At 44.0% G+C, this 27,999-nt stretch overlaps 1 long non-coding RNA gene across 1 annotated transcript; it reads left to right on the top strand.

Annotated features, from left to right (window-relative positions):
- Positions 1-189: 189 nt before the first annotated feature.
- On the top strand, positions 190-27,999 carry Gm5099 (predicted gene 5099). Its single transcript, NR_151587.1, has 6 exons — positions 190-277; positions 12,130-12,301; positions 13,306-13,443; positions 25,563-26,824; positions 27,322-27,368; positions 27,859-27,999. It is a non-coding gene; the product is annotated as a predicted gene 5099 (long non-coding RNA).

Here is a 27,999-nt window from a genome sequence, read left to right on the forward strand (position 1 = left end):
GGTTATGAATAAAAGGACATGAATTCTGCTACACATTCACTTGGCCTCTGGCAGTAAATTCCATATATATATACTTTTAAAGTTTGTTCTGGAACCCCTGACAGTGGTCTGTTCACAGTGACTTACATGGCCAGGTAGTGCTTATTATTACAAAGCATTCCATCCATTATGCTGACAGATGAAATAATAAGAGGGCGTGGCTCAAGCCCACGTGAACGGAGGGTGTTGAAAGCAGAGTTGGTTTGCCAGGACTTAACACTCTCAAACATACATTCAGGTTCGTATTTAACCAACACAGTTCACAACATTCATTGTGACCCAACGAGTAATCAGTCATATGGTACACCCTGTATGCCCGTGGCCAAACATATTGATTTCCTGTCTTTAAAAAGCTTTTAGTGTGGTGAGAGGCAACAGCTGCAGGCTAGGCTCAGGGCTACCATCTGAGGGCAATCTTGCAGGCACAGTGGGAACCTGCGAGGAAAGTTGCAGTACGGACTGAGAGGTTGGTTCTGTTAGGGAAACACCGGAGCCACATGGGCGAGGAACGGAGACCAGGGAACATTCTAGAAACTGTGAAACATGAAGCCGAGAGTGGCATAGGCTAGGAAGGCAAATGGAGGATGGGAGAATGAAGAGTTCTGTGAAGTATGGTGATCTGTCACTCTGCAGCTGTGAGAGGCACTGAGGTCTTGTCATAGTCCAGGTTAGCCAGGACATGGGTTTTGCCAAACACTACAATGAAAGGAGAAAGAGACAAAGATGTTGGTGGCAGAGGCAGCAGAGTTATATTGACTCAACACGGAACCTAAGCCGAGGAAGAAAAGGGACTTGCCTGGGGTGGTGGGATTAGTCAAATGATAATTCTGGTTGGTGGGTGGTAAGAAACCTTTCAAAGGATTTTGAGTTAGGCACTAGCGTGTGATGATTGTTGGAGTAACTTTTCTTCACTTTGTGTAAAGGTGTGTCTTTGTATTTTCAGCTAATTCTGTACTGGCAGAAGGCTAAATGCTGGCAGGATATCGCTAATGTCATTTCCGTGGCCCATCACCGGCCTTATATTCCTAAGTATATAAATTCCACACCTGTTCAGATACTTGAAGGTCGGGCAACCTAGAGGCAATCTAGAATTGTTATCAGAGGTTATCTCAATGCTGATTGGTTGTAATAAAGAGCTGACAGCCAATAGCTGGGCAGGAAGTAGGGGGTGGAACTTCCAGGCAAAGACAATGATAAAGGGAAAGAAAGCAAAGCTGCAGCCAGTCACGTGGCAGATCGTTGGCACGTAGTCCAGTTAAATTAGATAAGCTAGCTGGAAGATGGCCCAAGCAAAAGGCCTAAGCTTTAAACTGCCTAGAAGACTTCATGTCATTATTTACAGTGCAGGTGGGTCTGAGAAAGCCTCGCTATAGATACAGGATGGAGGATGAAGTCATTGTAAAGGAGAAGATCAACTATATGAAGGGCCAGAGCAGAGAAGGTTCATCTCCTTACAGACTGAAATCATCAAGAGTCGGAGGCGGGGAGCAGGCTTAGGGGGTCAAGAACTGGCTACACAACCATGAGGAACTGAGGTCAAATCCCTAACACCCCTTAAATAAAAGCTGGGGAGGGATGGGTGCTTGCCTGTAATCCTAGCACTCAGAAAGTAGAGACAGGATTTCCAGAGAAGCTGAGTAGTTAAACTGTCAAAAAGAGTGAACCCCAGGACTGGAAACAGTGACTCAGAGAATCATATTGATGACATCAAGTGAGAAGACTGACTATCATCCAATGTATTGAATTCTAATACAGTGATTATTACCCTACTAACCGGGGTTCTCAAACTCTCTCTGTTCTTAGCAATAATGGCTCAATGCATTTTTTTCACATCATCCATATGCCAAAATAAATATAGGCAAATAAATAAAGGCACATAAGTATAGCATAACAGCTTGGCAACTCATTGGGCAAAAAAGTAATATACTTAAAACCCAGACTAAGATTTTTATTAACTAATGGGACATCTGGAGCCACTGGTCAATGTACCACTTCTCAAACTTGGGACTATGGGACAATCTCACTATTTTTCCAATGCTACATTGGCAGGAACATGTCAGGCACACTGCTCTACACTTAATAGTCTATCATAGTGAAATGGATAGTTTCCTCACCACAAGTGGAATGACCTGGTTGAGTGGTAACAGCCAGGTGTTTTCCTTAGTAAAATATAAAAATATATTTTCCTCTATATAGGCTGCTAGTTGACAATGCTTTTACCAACCTTATGTCCTTAACCATCAACTTGTCACCTAATGAATGATTCAGCCTCTATTGATAATCATGGTCTCAATCAACTATTCTATTGAGTTGCAAAGGATGGCTTTCTAATTACACATTCCTGCTGTGTTTGTTGTCTGACATTCTTCTTTAAAGAATTTGCATGGTGGAGCACACCTTTAATCCCAGCACTAGGAAGGCAGTTTGTTTTGTGTTTTGTTTTTTGTTTGTTTGTTTTTATGTTTTTTAAGACAGGGTTTCTCTGTGTAGCCCTGGCTGTCCTGGAACTCCGTCTGTAGACCAGGCTGGCCTCGAAACTCAGAAATCTGCCTGCCTCCGCCTCTCAAGTGCTGAGATTAAAGGCATGTGCCACCAATGCCCAGCTTGGCAGATTGTTTTTAAAGTCATATGTAACTTTAATTTGTTCAAACTTTATTTTTTGTGAGGGTTCTTAAACACTTTAACCTCCCTTCTAGCCCACCAACCCCAGGGGTAGTGTAAAAGAAAGGATTCAGGGGAAGTGGCCCTTTCAAGTAATGGTTCTTTGGAGCAAATCCATCTGCATTGTCAGGCATATAGGTCTGCAGTGGCAGCTTGATCCATTCTCAGACATTTCATAGATATATACCAATAGTCTAGTTCGGTAGACTCGGGCTAATAAACACGAATCAGCATTGGTGGCACTACCTAGCAGAGATAGCCAGGTCTCAGCCTGAGCACAAGTCTGCAAGAGGGACCAGGGCCACAGGAATGCCAGCAAAAGTTCTTGGTTGTGCCTCTCTCTCAGCTAAGTGAACATCTGCAAAGACGAGAGACCAACAAGCATTGCACAGCTAGCTCTATAAGCAAGCCTAGCTCAGGCCCCATCACTGTCCATCCAGTCTTTTTTAAGCTCTCTCCAAACATCACGCGTCCTCCACAGGTCTTTCCACAGCATGTTCTCCTGTCTCAGCTGACACCACTCTGACAATCAACCTGAGCCCAAGAAGCCACAGCACACCACCAGAAGCTTTTCCGTGTGTTTCTCTTTATGGAGTCCCAACAAATGGAGCTCAATGATGCAATGTAAGGCAGACCAATACATGTGCATTGTTAGCAAAGCATCCTGCATCACGTGTCCTTTCACGTGTTTACTTTAGCAGAACATCTTCCTCCTGTGTCTGCTTCCGTAAAATGTTCCTTCCCAAGCCTGCCTTAGTCTTTCACCTGTGTTCACTTCAGGAAAACACTCCTTTACATGTTTGCCCCAGCAAAACACCATCCAACACAACCTTCCAAAGAACCCTTAAATTTCCACTTCAGTCATGTAGATGTAAAGTTAATAGAAGGATAACAGAGAAAAAAGATATGCGATGGCTGAAATTTGAAGCACCCTGTAAGCACCTTTACATTCAGATGCAGTAAAGATGACGGGGGATCTTCTAAGCAAACTTAGAAGGACGCATGGCTAGAGGTAGAAGAACAGGAAAATAAGCGCAGTTCTAAAAAAGGAGGTAATGTTTCAAGGACAAAAGACCAACAGAGTCACATGCCACTGTTAACTCAAAGTAAGGACTGGAAATGGCCAAAACACTTGACAATACATGGTAGCTAATTGGCTAGGTCCCGGAGAGAAGTAGGACAAATTCTGGATTGAAAAACAAGAAACAAAGAAGTAAACTCAGGTGCTTAAATTAAGCCCTCTTCAGGGCAGGCCCCATTCCCAAGAGTACTTGCACAACCCAAAACTAATTCAATGATATTTTTGGAGACGTTTTGATCTCTCATTTTGATTTGTTTGGGCATCCTTGTCTTATCGGTGTTTTGCCTGTTTATTTTAATCTCTCTCTCTCTCTCTTTCTCTCTCTGTGTGTGTGTGTGTGTGTGTGTGTGTGTGTTTCTTGGTTCCATTTGTTTAAGGAGAAAGAGCATAAGGTGAGTGAGTAGGGAAGTGGAGCAGAACTGGAAGGAATTGACAAAGAAGAAAAACATGATCAAAGTATATTATGTTTGAGAAGAAATTTAAATGATAACAAATAAGTAAAGCCAGGTGAGAAGTAACAGGATAACTATCTAGTCTTTGTTAAGGTTGATAGGAATAGACACACCTTGAAGTTGGCTTTAAAACAGAGCCAATAAGGTTTGCTAATGGGCCACGTGTCCGTGTTTTAGGTGGATAAAGGATTTTAGTTTTATGACATGAATAACCAGAAAAAGGGGGCTGCTGTGCATAGAGATGGGGCAGAAAGAACAGAACACACACACAGCCTGTTCCTGTTTCTAGTCTCATCCATCCTCGTTCCTGTATTCACTGAGACTCTGTGTCCAGTTCTTTCCCCCCAAGCCTTTTTTCCTATTTTTATTTTAAGAAAGCACACACACACACACACACACACACACACACACATCATTGATTCTTTAGGGATTTCACATTATACACCCGGATTACACTCATTTCCCAGTCCTTCCATGTCTTCTACACACACACACACACACACACACACACACACACACACAAACGTCTACTTTGTGTTATCGGTCCACTTGCTGGAGCACAGGCAGACTCTCAGTGGTCTGCCCTGTAAGTGGAACTGAGTCACTCCTCTTCCTCTACTCTTCCAGAGGCCATCAATTTGTGCAGAGCCAACCCCAGCATCCTTATCACACTTTCTAAGAGTTCTCTTTGATGGCTTCCTGTGTAGGCTGTTACCCTTTGTGAGGAAAGTGATTGGGGTATAGAAAGGGGTCGTCACAGAAGCCTTCTATGTCCCTTCCTCTCAATGGTGCATCATCAACCATCAATCCTACTGCAAAAGCTGCTTCTTTCCTCTTTGCAGATAGCAGGAAAACAGGTCGTGGGCTGCCACATGTTTTCTGGCAGAGACCCCAGCTGCTGTAGGACCGTAGAACCAGACAAGACCCTTGGAGGAGGCAGCCTGGACATCAGCTTGGCCTCAGATGGTAGTGCAAACCACTCACATCAATATGGCCCCAGAGTCAGCACAGCCCACTGACATCAGCATGGTTTCAGGCTGCAGCCAGACCATGACATCCACATGTCCCTTGGTGTTATCAGGTGCCATGGACATCTACACAGACCCTGGCTGCAGCAGGACCCAGACATTGCCTGTGGTGGTAGCATTGATCCAGATACCATCATGGCCTCAAGTAGCAGCCCCACCCACAGAATCAACATGGCCTGAGGTCACAACACAGACTATGGACATCTTCACAGCCCCCAGCTATGGAGGAACCAGACCTGGCCCTCTGTGGGAACAGGGCCAGGACATAGCGTGGCCCCTCATGGCAGGGCAGACCACCCAGATCAGTATGGCTTCCAGTGGTAGCTGGGCCCTCATTCATCCATATGGCTTCAGGTCATTCACATCAGCCTGGTCCTCACTGCCATGGCGCCTCCAGTTCAGCCCCTCTCCACAGCATACAGACCTCTCCACTTCTCTTTCTTTCCCATCTCTCTACCACATACTTGTTTAGGGTAGTGGCACCCTCCTGCCTGTAACTCAAGGACATGGGTGACCCTGAGAGCTTATACCTTTTTCCAAATGCTTCCATGGGGGTTGGCGAGAAAGCCTGGGATCTTCCTGGACTTTGATTTCCCTTTCATGTCCAGTTCTTAAGAGAATCTGCCATGTTTCTCCTCCTTCCACACGTAGCTTCTTCTACCAGGCAGTCATGTTATAGACAACTGCCTCCTGAGTTTCAGCTTCTAAACTTCTGTTAACCTCTCTCATCTGCAGTTGCTTTTCCCTTGTGATTTAAGTTTTCTTTAATTAAGAAGACTCGGGACTGGAGAGATGGCTCAGTGGTTAAGGGGTGCTGCTTTTGTGGAGGATTGACATTCAGTACTCAGTACCCATACAGGATGGCTCACAACCACTCCAATTCCAGGGGATCTTACAACTCTGGTCTCTACAGGTACTTGAAAGCGTATGCACATACCCGCATTAAGACACATGCAAACAATTAGAACTAAAATTAAATATTTTTTAAAAAGAGTCAACTTAACGGGGCAGTGATGGTGCAGGCCTTCAATACCAGCACTCGGGAGGTGGAGGCAGGTGGATCTCTGAGTTGGAAGCCAGCCTGGTCTACAGAGTGAGTTCCAGGACAGCCAGGACTACACAGAGAAACCCTGTCTTGAAAACAACCACAACAACAAAATCAAAACAGAAAAAAAAAATCTACTTAGTAATTTTTTGGTATTAGGAAAGGATAGAAAATAAACATGTACTCAACACAGAGTTCACCAGGTAGTCAGTCTTCCTTGTTTGTTTCTTCCTTATAAATTGTGATTATTAACTTGCCTGCATTTGGAATCGCCTGGGAGAACCGTCTCTGAGCCTGACTCTGAGGATATTTACAGAGAAGTCTAACTGAACAGGGAAAACCTACCCCGACTGTTGGCTTGGGATGGGGCTTGGGCTGAATTTTAAAAGGAAGGAGGATAAAGCCAGATGAGTCCTATCGTTCATTTCTTTCTGCTTCCTGCGAGTCCTAAATGACTGGCTGCTTCAAGCTCCTGCCACCTTGCTGTTTCCACTGTGATGGGCCAAAGTAAACTCTCTCTCTCTCTCTTTTTTTTTATTTGCTTCTTGCCAGGTATAACGGTTATTCCTGGTTGTCAACTTGACAATATCTGGAATGAACAACAATCCAGAATTGGAAGGCTCACCAGTGATCCTAATCTGGAGGCTGGGAGATAGAAGTTTCTGACCTGGATCTTGGCATGGAGATTTTGAGGCATAGTGGCTATGAATTCCAGAAGATTAAGACAGGGAGATCTCTGAGTTCATGGTCATCTGGGATTAAAGGCATGGTGACAAACACCTTTAATCTGGGCCACACCTTCTGCTGGAGACCTACATAAGGACACGAAGAAGGAAGATTCTCTTTTTCATTGCTTGCCTTGTGGGACTGAGCAACTGTTAGATCCTTGGACTTCCATTCACAGCTGCTGCTGACCAATTTTTGGAGTTAGACTGTAGACTCCTACAGTATTATTTGCTGTCTGTGGCCCAAACAAACTGTGCACAATGCAGTGAAGAAATAAAGTGCTGGACAAGAAGTGGAAGGATGAGGAGGCTGCAGAGGACTTAACGTCCTGCTGAGTGGTGTTCTGAGGGGCAGAAGGAGCCTCTCTTGGTTCCAAAGCTTAAGGAAAAACACAGAGAAACCATCACAAACAAGACCAGCTCCAAACAGAGCATGGCAGGATAAATGCAGACCACTGGAGGCTGCCGTAAGCCCACAGGAAGAGGACCCGGGTCAGAAGAGGAACCACACAGCAGACCTGAAGAAGGAAGAGCTCAAAAGAGGAGATAATGGCTGGAGGGCATGGTAGACAGAAGCAGGAGAAAGGCCATTAAGAATTCAGTCAGGCAGCACCAGTATCACTTGGTTGAGTTGCTTGCCAAGGTTGTCCCAGGGCCAAGATGCAAAGCAGAAAGGAACAGAAACCACCAAGACTAGCAGCTGGGGGTCACGGTCACACAGGAAAACAGGTATCAGAGCAGGAAGCCCTCTAGCACCCATCAGTGAAGGGGCATGGCCTCCCTGGGCAGCTTACTTAGACACTCTACACAGCTCTTTTCTTGCCTGTGGTTTACCCATCATTTCAGTATAAACCTAGATCTTTGGTCTAGATGGCATATGTGAGATATTAATCTTATTTGAAATTTTAAAGAAGATAATGAAACCTCTACCATATCAGAAAAGCTGGAGAATATGAAACGGAGGACTTAGTGTTATTCTGTTTTTAATACTGCAAGCCAGGGGAAGCAAGCCAGTAAATAACATCCCTCCATGGCCTCTGTATCAGCTCCTACTTCCTGACCTGCTTGAGTTCCAGTCCTGACTTCTTTTAGTGATGAACAGCAGTATGGAAGTGTAAGCTGAATAAGCCCTTTCCTCTACAACTTGCTTCTTGGTCATGATGTTTATACAAGAGTAGGAACCCTGAATAAGACACCAGAGATTTGGTCACAAACAAACAAACAAACAAACAAACCAAACCACACATACATATATACATATGTACATGCATACATATTCTTGTATGTACATACATACATAAGTATATACATCCTTCCACTCATCTATTTCTGCATTCACTTTTTGACTGGCAAATGACCACTTTCAGTCCTCCTTAAGGCTTACATTGAATATGCCAGGATTTCTGCCTTCTGGCTGAAATGAAACAAAAGTGATAGATTTGTCTTCCTGCTTTCCTTTTTTCTCGTTATTCTCCCTCCTTCACATGAGGCAATGCATTCTATTTATTACTTGCCTGGGAATACTACCTTTGGATATCACCTTGGGAAAACCAAAGTGTGTCATAATCATTTTAATCTACAAGGTCTCAGGCTAGGGAGGCAGTTCCATCAGTAAGCATTTCTGCATAAGCCGGAGACCTGAGTTCAGTCTCCAGAACCAATAGAAGAGCCAGGCACAGAAGACAAGTCAAGGATCCTTGCTGGCCAGCCAGTCTAGCTAAATCAGTGAGCTTTAGGTTAAATTAGAGGTTCTACCCTAAACATTAGGTGAAGAGAGATTGAGGAAAGCACCCAACAGTGACTTCTGGCTTACATACACACACACACACACAGACACACAGACACACACAGACACACACACACACACACACACACACACACACACTTCAAGGACAGTTACTTATACTATACAACTACATATAAATGTTTGAGGATCTGTGGGTGTCTTAGGTGGTGGTGGTTGGTTGTTGTTGTTAAGAGACACCATGACCATGGCAACTCTTATAAAGAAGAACATTTAATTAGGGCTGGCTTACAGCTCCAGAGGTTCAGTCCATTATCATCACGATGGGAAGCATGGCAGCATGCAGGCAGGCATAGTGCTGGAGAAGGAGCTGAGAGTTCTGTCTTGATCCACAGGCAGCAGAAGGAGATTGTGTGCCACACTAGATCTCAAAGCCCACCCCCAGTGACACACTTCCTCCAATAAGGCCACGCCTACTCCAATAAGGCCACACCTCCTAACAGTGCTATTCCCTCTGTGCCAAGCATTCAAACACATGAGTCTATGGGACCATTCTTATTCAAAGCTCTGTAGTGGGCATGTATGAATTTGAGGTGGTGCCTTTGTAAAAGTGTCCTTTGATGAGAGTAAACAGACAGACAGACAGACAGACACACACACACACACATACATACATACACACACACACACACTCAAATCTATGTGCATTTATCAGCATTCTACCTCTGTTTACCTTAAGTCTCCTTTTAATCATTTTAAACTACAAGGTGTCAAGCTGGGTAGATAGCTCCATCAGTAAGTATTTTCCATCTAAGCCTGAGACCTGAGTTCAGTCTCTAGAACCAATAGAAAAGCAGGTACCTGACTCACTTAGGACTCTTTTTTTCAGGAAATTTGAAATCAAAAACAGATAAGGGCATCTCTCTGCATCACGTGACCCTGGGACTTCTGCATGTAGGGTGGGGGGCATGGAGAACCTAAGAAAGGTATTCTTGCTATTTTTTTTGTAGCAAAGCAACTGAACTGGAGCAAATTTCTCTTGACTTCCTCCCTGGAGTTACCTAGGCCTTGGTCCCTTATCTTAGATCAGATCTGTGTTTATCGCATTTGTGTCTGAGCTCTACAAACCAGGCCTATGTCCTGGGAGATTCCCCCCACTTTTCCTGCCTGAGCTGACTGAGTCAAGACAGACTAAGATCAAAGATGTGTGTTTCATTGATCAGAAAGATTGCTCAAACTTCCTGTGGAGAGCTGGAGCCATCCCTTATTCTGACATAGGCCCACATTTAAGCTGGACAGCTCCTCATCTCAGCTTTCCCTGGGAGCAGGCACATCCTCATGGTCCTAGACTGCTCATTTGATCTCAGAGTCTGGCTGTCCTACCTCACAGAGAAAAGCCACAGAAGGCCAGGGGCCCAGTTGGTCAGCATTTTCTTTTCCTTTCTTCACCAAAACTACAAAGGGAAGGAGGCTGGTAGAAGAGGAGGAGGAGGAAGAGGAGGAGGAGGAGGAGGAGGAGGAGGAGGAGGAGGAGGAGGAGGAGGAGGAAGAGGAAAGAAAAGACTAAAATTCTCTAAGACCTGGGGTTATTGATAAGGTTTAGAAATTCCCCATTAACTAACATGAGAGGCATAAGGATGACATTTGTGGATTAAACATAAGTGCATCCCCCAACATTAGATGTCCTAATGATGCTGAATTCCTGCTTTTAGATACATGGGCTCTTCCATAGAGTCTTTCTATAACGTTAATCTAACACCAGAAGAAAAGCCCAAGGGGCAAGTATTCCTGCGGTTCTACACCAAATGAAGGCAGAACTGGAAATAAAACCCAGGGACTTATGCCCATTCCATCAGTCATAACTCCAGGGACCTGTAGCAACTTTGAGGGATGGAATCTATTTTTGTTTTTAATTGGAAGATTTTTCTTTTGTGGGTATTTCAAGTTCAAATACTAAAGGAGAGAGGGGAGGGGTGCAATGCACATTATATGAAAATGGCATAGGAGGGCCAACAAATCCAAATAACACTTGAAGTGGAAGTGCAGTTCTGTCGCAGAAAGAGCATCACACAGGAAGCTGGGAATCAAGCTTCCAGCTCTGCCTCCGCCACTAATGAGCTGCTTGCTTTATGAACAAACACTCTGATTGCCTTCTCTGGACCTCATGTCTTGGTCTGTAAAATAAAAGCATTGTCACAGATAGTGTCTCCCCCAGCTACAAAATTCTGTGAGACCTTAACAGTTTTAAAAGCAAATCAAATATAACTACCAAAGTGATGGTTATATCATATAGTACTGAAATTTTTTCAAATAATAGATTTAATGAAATTTTAGAAAGCCAAAATGGTCACAGAAAAAAACCTATTTCTATCTAATATATTTAATTAAAGATAGAACAATAGGAGGAGTTTTGTTTCTGGCCTTTAAAAAAAAAAAAACCTGGGGAACCTAGTAAGAATAAGGATAAGAGAATTATAAAAGACAAGCAGAATTAATCATTATATGAATTTAATCAGGGGAAGATTAAAAAAATCAAGAGGCTCAATATCGCAGGCAGCATCCATAATCAAGAGCTTTTTAACCATATACACAAGACTTCAAACACATCATACAGGAGAAATAAAGGGTTCAGAGCACAAAAGGCATAAAGAAAGGAAGGTTTTGAAAAAAACATTTTCATTACTCACAAAGGAAGAGGGCTTTGTGAAATGAAGAGTCTTGTGTCAGGAAGCATAGCTGACATTCAGGAGGCAAACTTAAAGGAGGGTAGTGGTAGAAATGATTACTAACAGGCAGAAGGAATTCCAGCTAAGCAAAGTGCCAGGCTCCAATGCTCTTGTCTCAAGACCTTTTAACACATAAGCAGCAATAAAGGTAAAACTTGCAGAAGAAATAATGATATATGACGGTAACAGGAAAAGAAGACCAATTCAATATAAAGAAACATTCCAAAATAAAAGAAGCACACGGACCCTGAAGAGGAAAAAACAAAAACAAAAACTAAACAATATCAAAGGAACCAACAGATGGTAAAACGAGACAGACAGACTGTAGGAAAATGGACATAAAGAAAGTGGGGGATTCATATGCAGTTAGAGACACGAGCTCTGGGGGGGGGGGTATTGGTTAGTTCATATTGTTGTTCCACCTATAGGATTGCAGATCCCTTCAGCTCCTTGGGTACTTTCTCTAGCTCCTCCATTGGGGGCCCTGTGATCCATCAATAAAAAAGAAAAAAAGAAAGTGGGGGAGTATTTGGTAGAACCTTCTAGAAGCATCGTTTGTTTTCATTTTTAAATATGAGCTAGTTGAATTATCCCAAACTTCCTGCTCTTACAGATGTCCCTGCTCTAGTTTCAGAAGGGGACATTTTTCACACAATGAGTTGGACCAAGGAGATGGGAAAGCCAGGATTATTTCCAAATTCCTACATGGGGAATTATTTTCAAAGACTGAGCCAGAAGCTACAAAGATCTGACATCAAAGCATCCAAGATCCAGGAAGGAGGAGGACGGTGCCTTCATCGGTAAGACTAGGGTGGAGATGCTCCAGCTCAGGAGGCCTCTGAGAACCAAGGAAGGACAACTAGGACAGGAAGAAGAGCTAATGAAAGAAAACTCTAGCATGAATCACTGTGACGTCAGGAGTCATAGTGTTTCCTTAGCAAAATCCTTCTCTTGGCATCCATGATCCTGTGGTACCTGCCTGGTGCCCTTCCCATCATCCCCTGGGTTTGCTCCCCTTAGCCCTGTGCTTATGATCAAGCTTTGTGCCTGCCCGTGACTTGGCCACAATGATTTCCTACATAATAACCTTGCCCTTTACTCTGTCCTGTTTGGCCTTCCCGTTCAAGTCTTGGGTGGCTGCAACTGTTAGCTGAATGTTCACATCTGCAATAGCAAGCAGGAAGCAGATATGGTAAATTAACAGTGCCAGGAGTCTTGAAACTTTCAAAGCCCACCCATAGTGACACACTTCCTCCAGCAAGGCCGCATCCCTCACAAACGATCCAAACAGAGCTACTGAGTAGGGACCAAGTATTCAAACGTCCAAGACTCTGAGGGACATCCCATTCAAACCACCAGGCTTGGCCACCTTGTCTACAGCTGCCCTCTGTCCCATGGTCATCTATGTGATCTCTCCTCAGACTTACACACCAGAGGCTACACCATTGTCCCTCCTTGGAATATAATAGCCCCGAGAGAGAAATCTGTCCTTAACACAAACACTTTTCTCCTCTTTTATAGATGAATACAAATGCTTCCAAAATCATCATCCAGCCCCTTTCTCTGCTCCGTTCCAAACGCTTAGCTCCAGATGATTTGTCCTCATGCACTCCTTGCTATTGTTTTCTCCCTTCAGTGGCTTTGTTGATGCCCCCTGTTCAGAGAGCACCATGGACAGACACATCTATAGATGAGCCATCTGGGTTTAAAACTTTTAACACATGCCCTGGAGAATCTTGGGTTGTTTCAGGCAGAGAGAAAGAGAGAAAAACCCGTTACATCGTCAGTCTTTGGTTCATTTCAGGGAGAGCCTGAGGAACTGAGGTACACTCCAGACTGGATGCTCTCACAAACCGCAAGCGTCTGTGACTACTCATCATCCAGAAGGAGAGGAGGCCAGAGCGAAGACCAAGTTCTAATCCCGTCCCTTTGACGTCTAAAGGTATTTGGTACTTCGTGTGTGACAGACCAACTTTGTTTCTCTCTGTGCTTAGATGCTGTACTGGCTGGTTTTGTGTGTCAACTTGACACAAGCTGGAGTTATCACAGAGAAAGGAAGTGCCTCCATGAGATCCAGCTGTGAGCATTTTCTCAACTAGTGATCAAGGAAGGGCGGGCCCAGCCCATTGTGTGTGGTGCCATCCCTGGACTGGTAGCCTTGGGTTCTATAAGAAAGCGAGCTGAGCAAGCCAGGGGAAGCCAGCCAATAAGCAGCATCCCTCCATGGCTTCTGAGTCAGCTCCTGCCTCCAAGTTCCTGACCTGCTTGAATTCCAATCCTGACTTCCTTTGGTGATGAACAGCAATGTGGAGGTGTAAGCTGAGTAAACCCTTTCCTCCCCAACTTGCTTCTCAATCATGATGTTTGTGCAGGAATAGAAACCCTGACTAAGACAGATGACATTCTGAAATGTCCTTGATTTCTCACATTTTATTGTTGACTCAGACTGCCTTGTCTGAGCCTGGGGTTCTGAGAGATGGTTTATGTCTAAGAGAAGAATGGTGTGTCTTCCTGTCTGACCGCCTTCTGACTGCCAGGGACTGGTTCTCCACAACCCTACTCCCCTTCTTTCTTATTTCCTCCATTTTGCTCAGGCCACCAGACATTAATCATAATATACATATTTTTCTATTTATTGATTTTTTTTAAAGTTATGCTTCTGTGGGTTTCGTTGATGTTGTTTCAACATAAGATCTTTCTATGTAGCCGCAGGCTGGTCTGGATGTTAGGACACACCAGCCAACTGCAACACAATTATCAGGATAAAGTGACAATTAGTCTTTGTAATAGAGCTAGAAGCCATTGGTCTAGATTGTGAAACCCAGGCAATAAAAACATGTTCCATAGTCCACCTGAGAGAGGCAGACGGCTTTGTCTTTTAGTCTTGTTACAAGGCTGTATCTACCCTCTAATACTCATGTGGGTGGTGGGAGTGTCTGCTATGGGCTAAGGGTCCCACTTGACTTCTCAAGAAAATAAAATCAAGGACTATGCAAGCGCCAGTGACAGCCTTGGCCCATGCATTTAGACTGGTTCTTTGGGCTTACAGAGCTTGAGTGTCCTTTGTGACTTCTATTAAAATCTAGCAGGTTTCACCTCAGTGTTTTCATTGCCCTTTTCCCAGAGTGGGAACCATCTGTGTGTTCTCTACTGAAACTACCATGCAATGCTTTCATATGTGAGGTACTCGTGGCAACTAATTACATCTGTTTGTAAGAAAATCGCTTCTTAGGGATGTCAGGACAAAATACCACAGACTGGGTGCCCTAAAACAACAAAAGGTTAGTTCTTACAATGAAGCCTGAAATCACAATGCCGCAGAGCCTTGTGAGGTCTAAAGGCTCTAAAGAAGAATCTGCCCTTGCCCCTCCCTAACTTCAGTCTTTCCTGGCAGGCATTGATGTTCCTGGGTCTTCTGACCATCACATGGCCTCCTTATTTCCTATGTGGGCCTTCATGTACAGATTTCTAAGGACACCTGTAGTTGAGTTTGGGGCCAACCATAGCCCCGTATGGCCTAATATTAACTTGATTGCTTCTGCAAAAGTCCTGTTTCTAATAAGGTCACATTGTGAGGTATGGACTTGAATATATCATTGTAGGGGAAACAATTAAATGTGCAATAGGTAGGATATAAGATTAGGAATAAATTTTCAAACACATAACAATTTGCTACTAATTAATTAATAAAAGGGTGCTCTGAGGGGACTTGGGGTGCTCACAAACATTAGAGGTGGTAGTACTACTATAGGGTGTAGATGAAGTTTGTGACAGCTTTGATGACCAACTGCATCTGAGAGTTCTGTTGTTTCTCCTGTTCCCCCTTGAGGACTGTAAATGAAGCATTTCTGAGTAAAAGACAGAATTTTGTGTTCTTTATTAATATTGCTAGTCATATGAAACTCCCTTTTAGTTTGGGATTTCCAAAGCTAAAAAGAGCAAGACTCAGGAGATGTCTCAGTGGGTAAGAGAACTTGCTGCTCATACATGACTACCTGGGCCCAAATCTCTAGAAGCCACATAAAAAGCTGGGCTCAGTTGTTCACAAGCCTGTGAAATCCTAGCTCTGAGAGGGGAAAAAAAAAAAAAAGGCAGGATGATCTCCAGGACCTGTTGGCTGGGCCCCAGCCCAGCTTCAGGTTCAGCAAGAGGCCATGTCTTAAGGGACAAAGGCAGAGAGTGACATGTGGATACTGATGTACTCATGTGGCCTCTCTATGTACAGAGACATAAGCATGCATGTGCCTGCACATACACACAGACACATGCAGACACACACACACACACACACACACACACAAGGTTTATCTGCTTCCATTTTATATTATTATATCATATATTATATTAAAATTATATATTTTATTAAATATGTAGTTGATTAATATATATAATTAAAATAAATAAAATTTATTATTATTATTATTTTGCCATAGATAGACTGGTAGTTTTCTGACAAAGAGGGGCTTCAGTCTGCTCCAATAATAAATGGACAGTAAGCAGAGTTCATTTATAGCCCAGTGAAGGAACACTCATGCAAACTCCATCTGGAGTATTCAGAGGGCCCTTGAGGTTTGATGCTCATCCACGTCTGGCCTAAATGGTTCCCGCCAGGATTGTGTCACTGGCAGATATGACACGTTTTAGGCGTCCTCAGCAGAACCTCCTAAAATCAGCCTGCTTATGTTAATCTAATACTATTGCAAATTGATTTCTGATATCATATGTAACGTCAAGAGAAGCATTTTTGCTAAACTCTATATTCAACTTTTTGGCATTACCAGTCAGTTATCTCCAAAAGACCCAAATATTTATCTGCATCGAGAATCCTAATTTTTTCCCCACTTGCTTTTTATTAGATTCTAATCAGGATCTTGTCTCTGACAGCTAATAATGCCTTCTTTGAGAGTGTTATTGTTTTTCAGGGTTTTTATAGGGACCCTTGTCTTGATTAATGGGGCCCTTTTTTGACACAGGGGTCAGCTGACATTTCCTAAGATTCAGGGGGCTTGCCTTTGCATGCCCTTCCACTTAAAATGTTTAAGAATTACACTCATGTATGTATATGTGAGAGGTGGGGGAGATGAGAGGGAGGGAGAGAGAAAGAGAAGAGACAGGTTGGAGAGACAGAGCAGGGAGAAAGAGCATGCGGGTGCCATAATGGGTGTGTAGAGGTCAGAGGATGACTTGTGAAACTGGTTCTCTGCTCTTACCATGTGTGTCCCAGGGGTTGAACTCAGGTTGGTAGATTGGTAGCAAGTGGCCTTCACCTGCTGAGCCATCTTACTGGCCCAATCTTCCACTTTTATGGTGGTTCCCCACTTAAAAATATTTATTTTTATTTTTTTAGTGATGTGTGTGTGTGTGTAGTGGGAGGGGGGATTCTCATGCTAGAGCAGGTACCCGAGAAGTCCAAATGAAGGTGCTGGATCCTTGCAGCTGGGTTACAGGCACTTGGGAGCCACCTGGCATGGGAGCTAGGAACTAACTTCAGTTCTCTGCAAACTAAGTAAATGCTGAGCCATCTCCAGCTCCTGACACTAGACTTTCTCCCTTTGGTAAAAACAAGGCAGTGAAATGGGGAAATTATGAGCTTGGTGAGCCTGTGGAATCAGTAAGCACTTGGCTTCTAAGGCCAAGGCCATGCCTGAAGTTGATCACCAGAACATACATGTTGGGACCTGTTTTGTAATCCCAGCACCAGGGAGATGCCCACTGGCCAGTCAACCTAAGCTACTTGGCCAATGAGAGACAACCAGTGAGAGGCCCTGTTTCCCAAAAAGAATGGGTGGGATTTCAGGAGTAGCACCCAAGGTTGTCTTTGGGTTCCACAGACATGGACACATACTTACACCATATGCATATGCATACAAGTTCTTATAAGGTCTTAGTTTGTCTTATTTCCTTGCTAAATAAAAGATACTACTGATGGAGAAAATCCTCCTTGAGGTCAGGAGGAGGCACACACCTTTAATCCCAGCACTCAGGAGAAGGCAGGCAGATCTCTGAGTTCAAGGCCAGCCTGGTCTAAAGAGTGAGTTCCTGGACAGCCAGGGCTATAGAGAGAAACTCTGTCTCAAAAACCAAAGAAGGAAGGAAGGAGAGAGAGAGAGAGAGAGAGAGAGAGAGAGAGACAGAGACAGAGACAGAGACAGAGACAGAGAGACAGAGACAGAGAGAGACAGAGACAGAGAGACAGAGAGAGTCAGAGAGAGTCAGAGAGAGTCAGAGAGATATGAAGGAAGGGAGGAAGGAAGGGAGGAAGGAAGGAAGGAAGGAAGGAAGGAAGGAAGGAAGGAAGGAAGGAAGAAAGAGAGTTAGTTCTGTTTCCAGTATCATGAACTTCATGGAAAGAAGACACATCAAAGGTTAGGTGTGGTGGCTCATGCCTGTAATTCTAGTGCTCAGAAGGCTGAGACAGAAAGAGTGCAGCCAAATTCCAGGCCAGTCTGGACTGCATTTAAAAACCACCACCACCACTAACAACAACAACAACAACAACAACAATAAACCCAAACAAACAAAAAACAAAACCCTGCCTTAAAAACAAACAAACAAACAAACAAACAAAATCTTTGTTCTTTTCTTCCTCCCTAGTTGGTATATCTAAGCAAGCACAATTAATTTAGTTGTTTGAGTTGATTTGATTTCTAGAAATATTTTGTATTTCAAAGGTAAATTCCGGGTGTGTATCAGCATAACCTGCTTAATAACTTCCAATTTCTATTTTTGAAAATAAAGCATTTACAGATAAAATTAGGTCAGGCTTGTTTGAGGAACAGGGTAACCAACCTTGCATAGATTATAGAGCACAAGTGACTGTAATAGAGACTTGAGCAGCCGTGCAGAACCTTTGGGCAACGGACAGGAAACAGCTGGCTTTAGCGTTTTGCAGAGCCAATGATACTTGATAGAAAAATCAAACTGTTGCATGGAATGCTGGGAAGCTAGTTGAGAAATGCTTTGTTTCCCCCATCAACAAAAGTCTGTACACTGGCTGGGGAGACGGTGAGATGGCTCAGCGGTTAAGAGTACTGGCTGCTCTTCTAGAGGTCCTGAGTTCAATTCCCAGCAACCACAATGTGGCTCACAACTGTCTGTCATGGGATCTGATGCCCTCTTCTGGTGCATCTGAAGACAGCAACTGTGTACTTACATACATAAAATAAATAAATCTTAAAAAAAAAAAAAAGGAGTCAGTACACAAGAACTGAATGGAGACCCTGAGACCAGCCAGCTGAGGCATCCAGAACTTAGATGTGTGCCCACTGATGCCTAGCTCTTAGAGGAGGTGACTGTGTCTTAGTTACTGAACCAAAGGAAAGTCCTTTGAGATAAAGCTGACTTCATAGGGGGAAGAATAGAGCTTTTCAGAAGCTAGGGAGGACACGGCAGTGGGGAGTGGGGGTATAGAATGACTAACACATACAAAATCATAGCTCAGAGAAGCAAGTTCCGGGGTTCTATTACAGTTACATACTGGACTGAATAATGGTACTCAATTCTCAGTTTCAAAATAACTAGAGGAGTGGATTTCCGATGTTCCCATTACTGAGGAATGATAAATGGAGGCTGGAGAGATGCCTGAGCAGTTAAGAGTAAGTACTTACTGCTCTTTCAAAGGAGCTTAAGTTGCTTCCCAGCACCCACACGGGGCAGCTCACGGGGCAGCTCTACCTTTCACTCCTTCTGGTTTTCCACACTACCTGTAGTCAGGTGCGTATACAACCCTGTCACACACCGACATGTAATTAAAAATAAGTCAAAATTTTACAAAGGAAATGATAACGGTGCTGAAAATGCTAAATACTTGGTCATGATCATTTTTACGTTGTGTATGTGTACGTGCAAATATCACTCTGTACATCATTAATACCTATAATTGTGCCAATTAAAAACAAACTAAAAGAAAAGCAAATGGGCCTCAGATGAGTCTTGTGTAATTGTTCAATACTCCCTGAATTCAGATGGTTGATGAACAACAAGGGAAAAGGGATAATGTTAATTAGGTACCCCTGTTCGGGTGCCACCTTAGAGCTGTATTTAGGTCCCAGAAGGCTTCATGTTTATTTTCCTAGGCTAGAGGTCCAGGAACCTAGGACATAATTCATGGAAAGAGGATTTGATGCGAGAAAGTTTAGTACCAAGTTTCTGTGACATAGCGCACCACCCTCGGAATGTTCAAAGCCATTTTGTCAATCTGGGGACATTTTGGATGCTTCCCCTTTTAACACCATGAGATTTGTCTTCGTGTGGCACAGAATGTCACAAGCACGGGGGCTTTTGTTGTTGTTGCAGATGACTATAATTCCTCTTTGAAGGTTTTATGTCTCTCCCAAGCTTAGGTCTTTAATAAATATGCAAAATCACTCTTAAACCTTTATTCATTTTTTTTAAATAGCAAAACATCATCTACACATATTAGAATAGGCTCATGAGGAATCCCAACCCCTTAAGTTCCCAATTAAGAACCGGAGAGAAATACATAGCGAGAGGAACTTTAATAAATGCCAGAGCAAAAACAGGCCAGGTGCATTGTCGGTTTTCCCCCCGAGAAGGGAAATAAATATTGACTACCTGAATCTAAAGGACATAAAGCCATCCTAGTATAGAGAGCGGCTGCGGGCAGTACTGAAAGCAAAATGGAATCTGGATTAAGGATCATTGGGAAAAAGGAATCACAACTTTATTCATTGTCTGTGGTTTTGCATGAATCACCATCTATGCCCACGAGGCTGCTTTTCCTGGACAACACCAAAGTATCAGAAGGGCTGGTGCAAGGAATAATGATTCCCCGGTATGAAATCCACAGTGGGCTGCAACTCTTTCCAAACTCCGTGCTTTCAAGTGTATTGAACAGGAACAGGTGATGATTAGAAAAGTCAGCTCACACCTTGACGGGTTTGCTCCTTAGAATTCTTTATCAACAGAATTTTCTGTCCAGAGGTCATCAAGGACCTGATATAATTCTTCAAGTTGAAATTGGTTAAACTTTTCTTGACTAGGAAAGTACCATCTAAATTATGTTATTGAGAGAGATAGGGTGCGACTCAGAAGGAATGCACTTGCCTACTTTACATGAAGTCCCAGGTTCCATATTCAGCCTGATACATAAATTTCATTACTGGAGAGAATGGGAGGATGCAGCTTGTGGTGCTAGAGTGTCGCCTACTGTATATGAATATATGGCTTTGGTCTCAGTAATGTCAAATATATAAACAAATTCATAGAGGAATTAACAAGATAGAAAATAAGTTTCACCACTGAAGGACCATACATGGTAGAGTCCATCGGCAGAGCTTTTGACATAGCTCTTCTGTTTATGTGAAGGATCCACCTAATGAAATTGAGTGGTGTGCTGTCATAGAGAAGTTTGTGTTGATTGGTCAGGAGTTACAGCCACAGATGAGGAGAGGGGAGAGTCTGAGCCCTGTTTGAAATCCCTGAACAGGTTAATGTCTCTAAGGAATGTGGCTGGCACCTTCCAATAATCTGGAGGTCTGGACCCAACTGTTCCAGAAGCTGTCTCCTCCCTGCTTCCTACTGTGAATACAATGTGACCAGCTCTCTCACAGTCCTGCTGCACTGACTCAGCCCCCACCAACAAGGACTTTGATGTAACAGTTTCCTTTGAAATGTAAACATTCCATCCTCCAGAGAAGCTCTTTAAGCAGGGAGGTGAACAACTCAAGATAGCTTCAGGAAGTCCCTGAAACTGACCAGAATCACTACCACCCCATAACCCCCACTTCCCACACATAACAGTACCATAATTACAGTTACGAAGTAGCAATGAAAATAATTTTATGGTTGTGAGGTCACCACTACATGAGGAGCTATATTAAAGGGTTGGAGCTTTCGTAAGATTCAGAATTACTGGTTTTCTCAGTCACAAGTGTAACACATTGCTTTTCTGCTTGCTCTGATTGTCACTGAACTTTCATGTATCATGGGTCCACTTGAATTCTGTGTTCATAAGACACTGAAACACCAGTCTTCAAATAGGGCAGTGAGGACCATGGCCATGACTATCAGGCATGTGCCCTGCTCACAGACACAATTCTTTTGTCCTCCTGTATTTCACTTACAAGTTTAAAGATCATTAAGAACTTCAAGATAGGGGGCTGGCGAGATGGCTTAGTGGTTAAGAGCGCTGACTGCTCTTCCGAAGGTCCTGAGTTCAAATCCCAGCAACCACATGGTGGCTCACAACCATCCGTAATGAAATCTGATGCCCTCTTCTGGAGTGTCTGAGGACAGCTACCGTGTACTTATATATAATAAATAAATAAATCTTTAAAAAAAGAAAAGAACTTCAAGATAGGATCAGGAGAGATGGCTCAGCAGTTAAGAACACTGACTGTTCTCCCAAAGGTTCTGAGTTCAGATCCCAGCAACCTGGTGGCTCACATACTCTTCTGGTGTGTCTGAAGACAGCTGCAGTGTACTTAGATATAACAATAAATATACTTTTGGGCCAGAGCAAGCAGAACCAGAGAGAGCAGAGGTCCTGAATTTGAGGTGTACAGGTGGCTTGCTTCTGCACTCTCCTGAAGAAGTCCCCCTTCCCCCTAGGCACTCTCCCACAGCAACAAGGTAAGGCTGGCCTCTGCATTGCCCCTCAGAAGCTTTGTCCCCCTGCCCCTTGCAGCAAACCTCCCTAGCTGCTACGAGAGGACTCAAGGAGCCTTGGGTGCTAGCCCGAGTAAGACAAATGACAAAAAGTCCTCAGCTTCGGTGGCACCAAGGCCAGCACTCTTCTAGATAACCAGGTGCAGCTGGTGCCTATCCTTGAAGAAAGGAGATTAGGGTCCCACGCTTAAATCATAGAAAAGAGGTAATCAGAGGTCACAGACAGTTATGGCCAGCCATAAAATTAGCTCTTGATAGCTCCACAAAAGACAATCTTTAATCCCTCTCCCAGCCTCGCAATTCCACCCTACCAAATGGTCTGAGTTATGACTTACCTAACCCACCCTCGCTACCCTTCACCCTAAGCATTCAAAGAATTTCTAACTGCTATGTATGTAAGTGCTAAGACACCCAAGCTGGAGACTGCACTCGGAACCTACGCTGTAGGAGGTTTGAGATCCGAGTGAAGACTCGAAATAAAAGGACTCTTCTGCAAATTGTAGCAGACTTGGCAATTCTTGAGCTCTTCTGGGTTTCCTGTGGAATCAGGGTGTAACAAATTCAATTCCCAGCAACCACATGATGGCCCAGAACCATCTGTACAGCTACAGTGTACTCGTATACGTAAAAATAAATAAATAAATCTTTAGAGAGGAAAAAAAAAAGAACTTCAAGATAATGACAATGGAGCCTGGAAACAAGTGTTAGGGCTCCTCTGGTTGTACGGCCTTGTGGGACTACGTAAGTCACATGACCAAGAACCCAGTCCTGCATCTGGCCACAAATGCCAATAGTGCTGAGGTTGAGAAGGCCTTCCTAAGGGAATCGGGATTCTAGAGGACCCCAAACAGCCAGGGAACACTGAAGCTGGAGAGAGGCATGCGTCACGAGCAGATTGTATTATAGAGAAATCTGCAGGCAGCATAGAATTTGAGTCCAAGTGGGAACTTTGGAAGTATAGTTTAGTGGAAACCAACTATGAACACATTGGCGCAGGTTGAAACAATTGCACATGGCCCCCAGAGATGGCACTGAGTGACACTATCATCCCATTTTGTCATATGTCAGAGCAAGGTTATCCTTTTCTCAGTTGAGATGGTATGTGGTGAGGTTGGTGGCTTGGAATCCATGTTGCATGGGAAATGTTTAAACATCGGAATAGTATTCCGTATGAGGGAGATGCTTACATTATAGTAACCCGCAGGTACTGAGACTGCTGAGAAACAGCAGTCCTGTCTGTTACCGAGGTCCTCCAAGGTGGGTGTTCACTGTAGTGACATTTAGGCTGCTGCCCCAACATCCACCAACCCTCCTCTCACTGGATAGTGGCCATGTTGTTTGAGGAACTGACCCCAGCCCTAGAGATAAGAACTCATAAGTCTAAGCCAGCAAGCTTGATCTGTCTGTCAAGGTAACTCAGGCCTAAGCAAGTAAACAGTGATAGTCCCATGGCCAGGGGGAAAGAGTGGTCAGTGGACTTGGAATTGGGATTTCAGTGCTCTGGACCTGCTAGTTCTCTCCTCTTCTGTGTAAATACGGAGGGCAAGGTGCTGCAAGCCTATTGTCACGATGAGAGAAGCCATACTGGGTAAATAAGCCAACCCAAGAAGGAAGTCAGAGCTGAGAGTACTGCCTATAAACGGAGCCAGAATTATATCTAAAACCTTTCTCCAATGGGCTCTTTGTTGCTTTCTGGTTTCCTCTGGTTCTTAAGTCACCTGAATTGGGTTTTCTGATATCCTCAACCAAAGGCATCCCACTCGAAAACCTGTCTTCACCGTTGGGAAGAAGGGAAAGCTGAACCCCAGGCTTGCCAAGGAACACAGAAAACACTTCTGGAAATCAGACAAGGGTGTGGCTTGCTGTTTTCAACTAATGCCACGGCAGCTGTCTCTGGAGCTGTAATACCTCAATTATTCTCTCTCTCTCTTTCTCTCTCTCTCTCTCTCTCTCTCCCCCTCTCTCCCTCCCTCTGTGCGCGCACATGTGTTCATGTGGTATAGCTTACCTGCCTTAATAGGAGGGACTAAGGTTATGCAAGATGACTGCATCGCTGTGTGCAGAAGACTTCTGGAGAATCAGTGACCCTTCAGCCCCCCAGAGAAGCGGGGACTTAGGAAGCATCTGACTGGAAGGTTGCCCCCAGTGAACCACTGTGCCCTCAGGGTGTGGTCTGATTTGAATAGTCCAAACACCTTTACCCTCCACTTTCAGTTGCCTCTTTTCTAGTTTTGGTTTTGCGCATATCCAGCTGGTAGCCAGTGCCCCAAGATTGTCTACCTGATGAGAGCCACATTTTTCTTAGCTCTTGGTTTTTTATCATATTTTCAACCCATGATCGTGTTGTTACTGTCAAGAGAAGTTTTGAAGATCTAATTGAAAATCATAATGACTTGACTTTGAGATAATCAAAAGAGAGGCCATGCAGGTGGGTGCAGCCCCATCACATTCCTTTCAAGGCAGAGCATCCTTTATGGCTGGAGCAGATGGAGAGAGATCAGAGAGATTCGAAGCACGGAAAGATTCGGAGTGCCCTTGCTGACTTTGAAGACGAAAAGCTACAAAGAAGAACTTGAGAGAAGCCCTTCCCTGCTGAGTGTGACCTCTGATCACCAGCCAGTCAGGAAGCAAGGCCTCTGCTCTATAGCTGCGTGAAACAATTCACTGCCGACAACCAGAAACAACCTAGAAGTGCCTTCCTCCCAGCCCTGCCATGCTGACACACTGGATTTCAGATCATAAGTAGACAACCGAATCATCTGTATCAACTGTTGACCCACAGAACCATGAGATGATGCAGGAGTGCTATTTAGAACCCTTTACTTGTAGTAATTCATTAGCTAAAATTAGCAAACTAATATAGCCCATTGAGGTGTGAGCTAGTAATTCCTTAAGTGGTTTTTAATTAGGAGGTAGTGGTTTTAACTCTGGAGGTAGATGAACCCAAACATGCAAAAATATGAGTGTATAGGAGGTATCTGGTAGGAAAGGAAAATGACTTGGCTTGGCGGATATGCTTAGCACCCCTTTTTGACAGTTTTAGCAGATATAGGATGCCTCCTATACATAAAAACAGAACAAAACAAAACAACAACAAGAACTAAACAGCAAGGGACTTTAAAAAAAAAAACCTGTCCAATTGTGATCATTGTTTAGGTTTTAAAAGATCGTCTTTACCTTTTTCTTTTTGCTTTGTGTTGCAAGTTCTGGGAATTCTCCACGCTCACGTTGAAACAGGTGCATAAAGTTAGAAGCTGTAAAGCATTGTTTTTTGACAGGCACGCAAAGCCCTCATATGCAAAGGGGCCTGAAGAAAGATGTCCATGGAAAAAAATTGTCCTGAGCTACTGAGTACTCTCTAAGTGACAAAACACTACACTAGAAGCTGAGTGAATTCAATCTCAAATGTGTATTTTAATTTATGCTTTTTAGATTCACATGACTGAAGAAAAGGACAAAATTACCAGAGCATCTGCAGAATCATAACGTGCCTGCATGGCCTCAGACCCACTCTACCCGAGAGTCCAGGCCTGTCGTGAGTGTTGCAAACCAGGTGTTATAGCTAGCTTTTCTGTTGCTATACTAAACTTAAAAAAAGCATCTTGCAGAGGACCAGGTTTGTTTCCACGGCTTACATGTCTCCATCACAGCTCGCCATGAAGGGAAGTCAGGCAGGAACTCAGACAGAGCGTGAGCCTGGAGGCAGGAACTGAGGCAGCGAGATGAGGGAGGAGTGCTGCTTACTCTCTATGGCCTGCTCAGCTTGCTTCCTTCCACAGCTCAGGTCTCTCTGGAGCCCAGGGTAGCACCTCCCACCGTGGGCTAAGCCTTCCTACATCCATTAGCAATTGGGTGAGGTTCCCTCTTCCTAGGTGACTCCAGATTTGTGGTAGTTGACCACTGAAGCTAACTCTCACTCACAAGACACAGGCCTTGAGCCCTGTGCTGGTTTTGGCAGAAGCATTACGTGTAGGAAAGGCAAATCCATATGCAGAAGAAGTACTCCGGTAAGAACAAGTCACAGTCCTTTCCATGAAAGAATGATCTAATGTAGTCAACCTGCCACCAGGTTGCTGGTTGGTCACCTCGAGGGAGGGTGCCATATCTGGGGCTCACTGTTGGTCTCTGCTGTTGGCAGATCTGGCATTCAGCAACAACTGTAACCAGATCAGCCTTGGTGAGTGGAGTCCGTGTTATTGAGCCCAAGCATAACCCTTATCTTGGCCACCATGGCCAGTTTATTCATGTTTCCATTGAGCAATGACAGAGGTGACTGGAGAAGGATGCTGACTGTCCACAGAACAGGTCATCTTATCCACTTGATTACTGAACTCCTTCTTGGCTAAAGTCACCTTTTGATGAGCACTTACCTGGGACACAAATATCTTCACATCCTTTGCTGGTTTGGAGACATCTATCCACATACTTCTTCCCCAGAAGTCTTTCTCACTGATTTTTCCAATCACGATTTTCCCAAGTCCCTGACCATCCAGCCAATCAATTCGCAATGTGGTATTGGGTATTGATCAGCTCTCAGATTATGTACAGGAAGGAGGTTCACTGGGTCACAACTGTGCCGTTGATCTCAGGTAACTGGAACGGTAGAAAACAGAACTGGGAGAGAGAGGACTATAGTACCACTCATCACACCACAATGGGGACATACAGCCTGCCCAGTGCCAAGAGTCATCCCAGTGAGTAAATGTGGGTTCTCCGATTACACCAACACAGGCTCTAGTGGAGCCTGCTGGTAACAATGAGGCTCTGACAGCCATTGGACAGGGACTCTATAGAAAATATCTTAACTTCCCTCTTGGCTTTCCTGTGAACCTAAAAACCATTTTTAAAATGACATCTTTGTGAGGAAGGATTTGAACAGAAAAATGTGTATCAGGATCTCAAGGAACTGAAGGTGGCTTTAGATTAAACACACCACGATCGGGGCTCTCTTTGCTCCTGAGTATGTCAGCCGATTTTGTCTCTGTCTCCTGTACATTTATCCTTTGTTAAGTTCTGCACATGGCCAAAGGGTTCTGTCTCAGTGCTGGATCTGAAAGCTAAATCTAGAACAGATTATTATAATATGAAAAGGGTTGTCTAAATAGTAAACATTTGTAGACCATGAATAATCTATCACCTCATTCCTTTGTTCATTTATCTGTTGACAACACAAAGCTTACTCCCTTTTCAGACGGAAGTCCAGGAGAATGGGGAATGGATAGTCACCCTGCAAAAGCCGTAAGTATGAATCTGCATTCTGTCTGGTCCTCTTCCTGTTCAGGGCCCTCCTGCATTTTTGCCTGGTGCATATTCCACATCTAGGTTCTTCTACTTCATGTCAGCTTCAGTACAGCAGTTTCAGGGCATAGCAGCTACACAGAGGTTCAGATCAAACCCATCCATTCTCAGAATGAGTCAGTCCCTCACAGTCAATCTAGTGGGAGAGGCCTGAAAAGCAAAGATCCTGACTGCTTCCCTGGCCTCCATAAGACCAGATGAGAGGGCCTCTCCAAAGTGGGAGACAGTTTTTCTCCTATGTGACAGACATTCTTCTTACCATCTGTGGTGACTTGAATAGGAATGACTCCCATAGGCCAGATTTAAATGCTTGGTCACCAGGGAGTGGCTCTATTAGGAGGTGTGGCCTCTCTGGAGGAAGTGTGTCACTGAGGGTGGGCTTTGGGGTTTCGAATGCTAAGCCAGGCCTAATGTCTCTGTCTTCCTGCAGCTTGCTGATCCAGAAGTAGAATTCCTGTCTCTTTCTCCAGCATCATGCCTGTCTGTATCCTGCCGTGCTTCTCGCCATGACAATAAAGGGCTAGTCTGAACTTGTAATCCAGCCCTATTAAATGTTTTCCTTTGTAAGAGT

The sequence above is a fragment of the Mus musculus genome, chromosome 1, assembly GCF_000001635.26.
Source record: "Mus musculus strain C57BL/6J chromosome 1, GRCm38.p6 C57BL/6J".
Taxonomy (NCBI): Eukaryota; Metazoa; Chordata; class Mammalia; order Rodentia; family Muridae; genus Mus; species Mus musculus.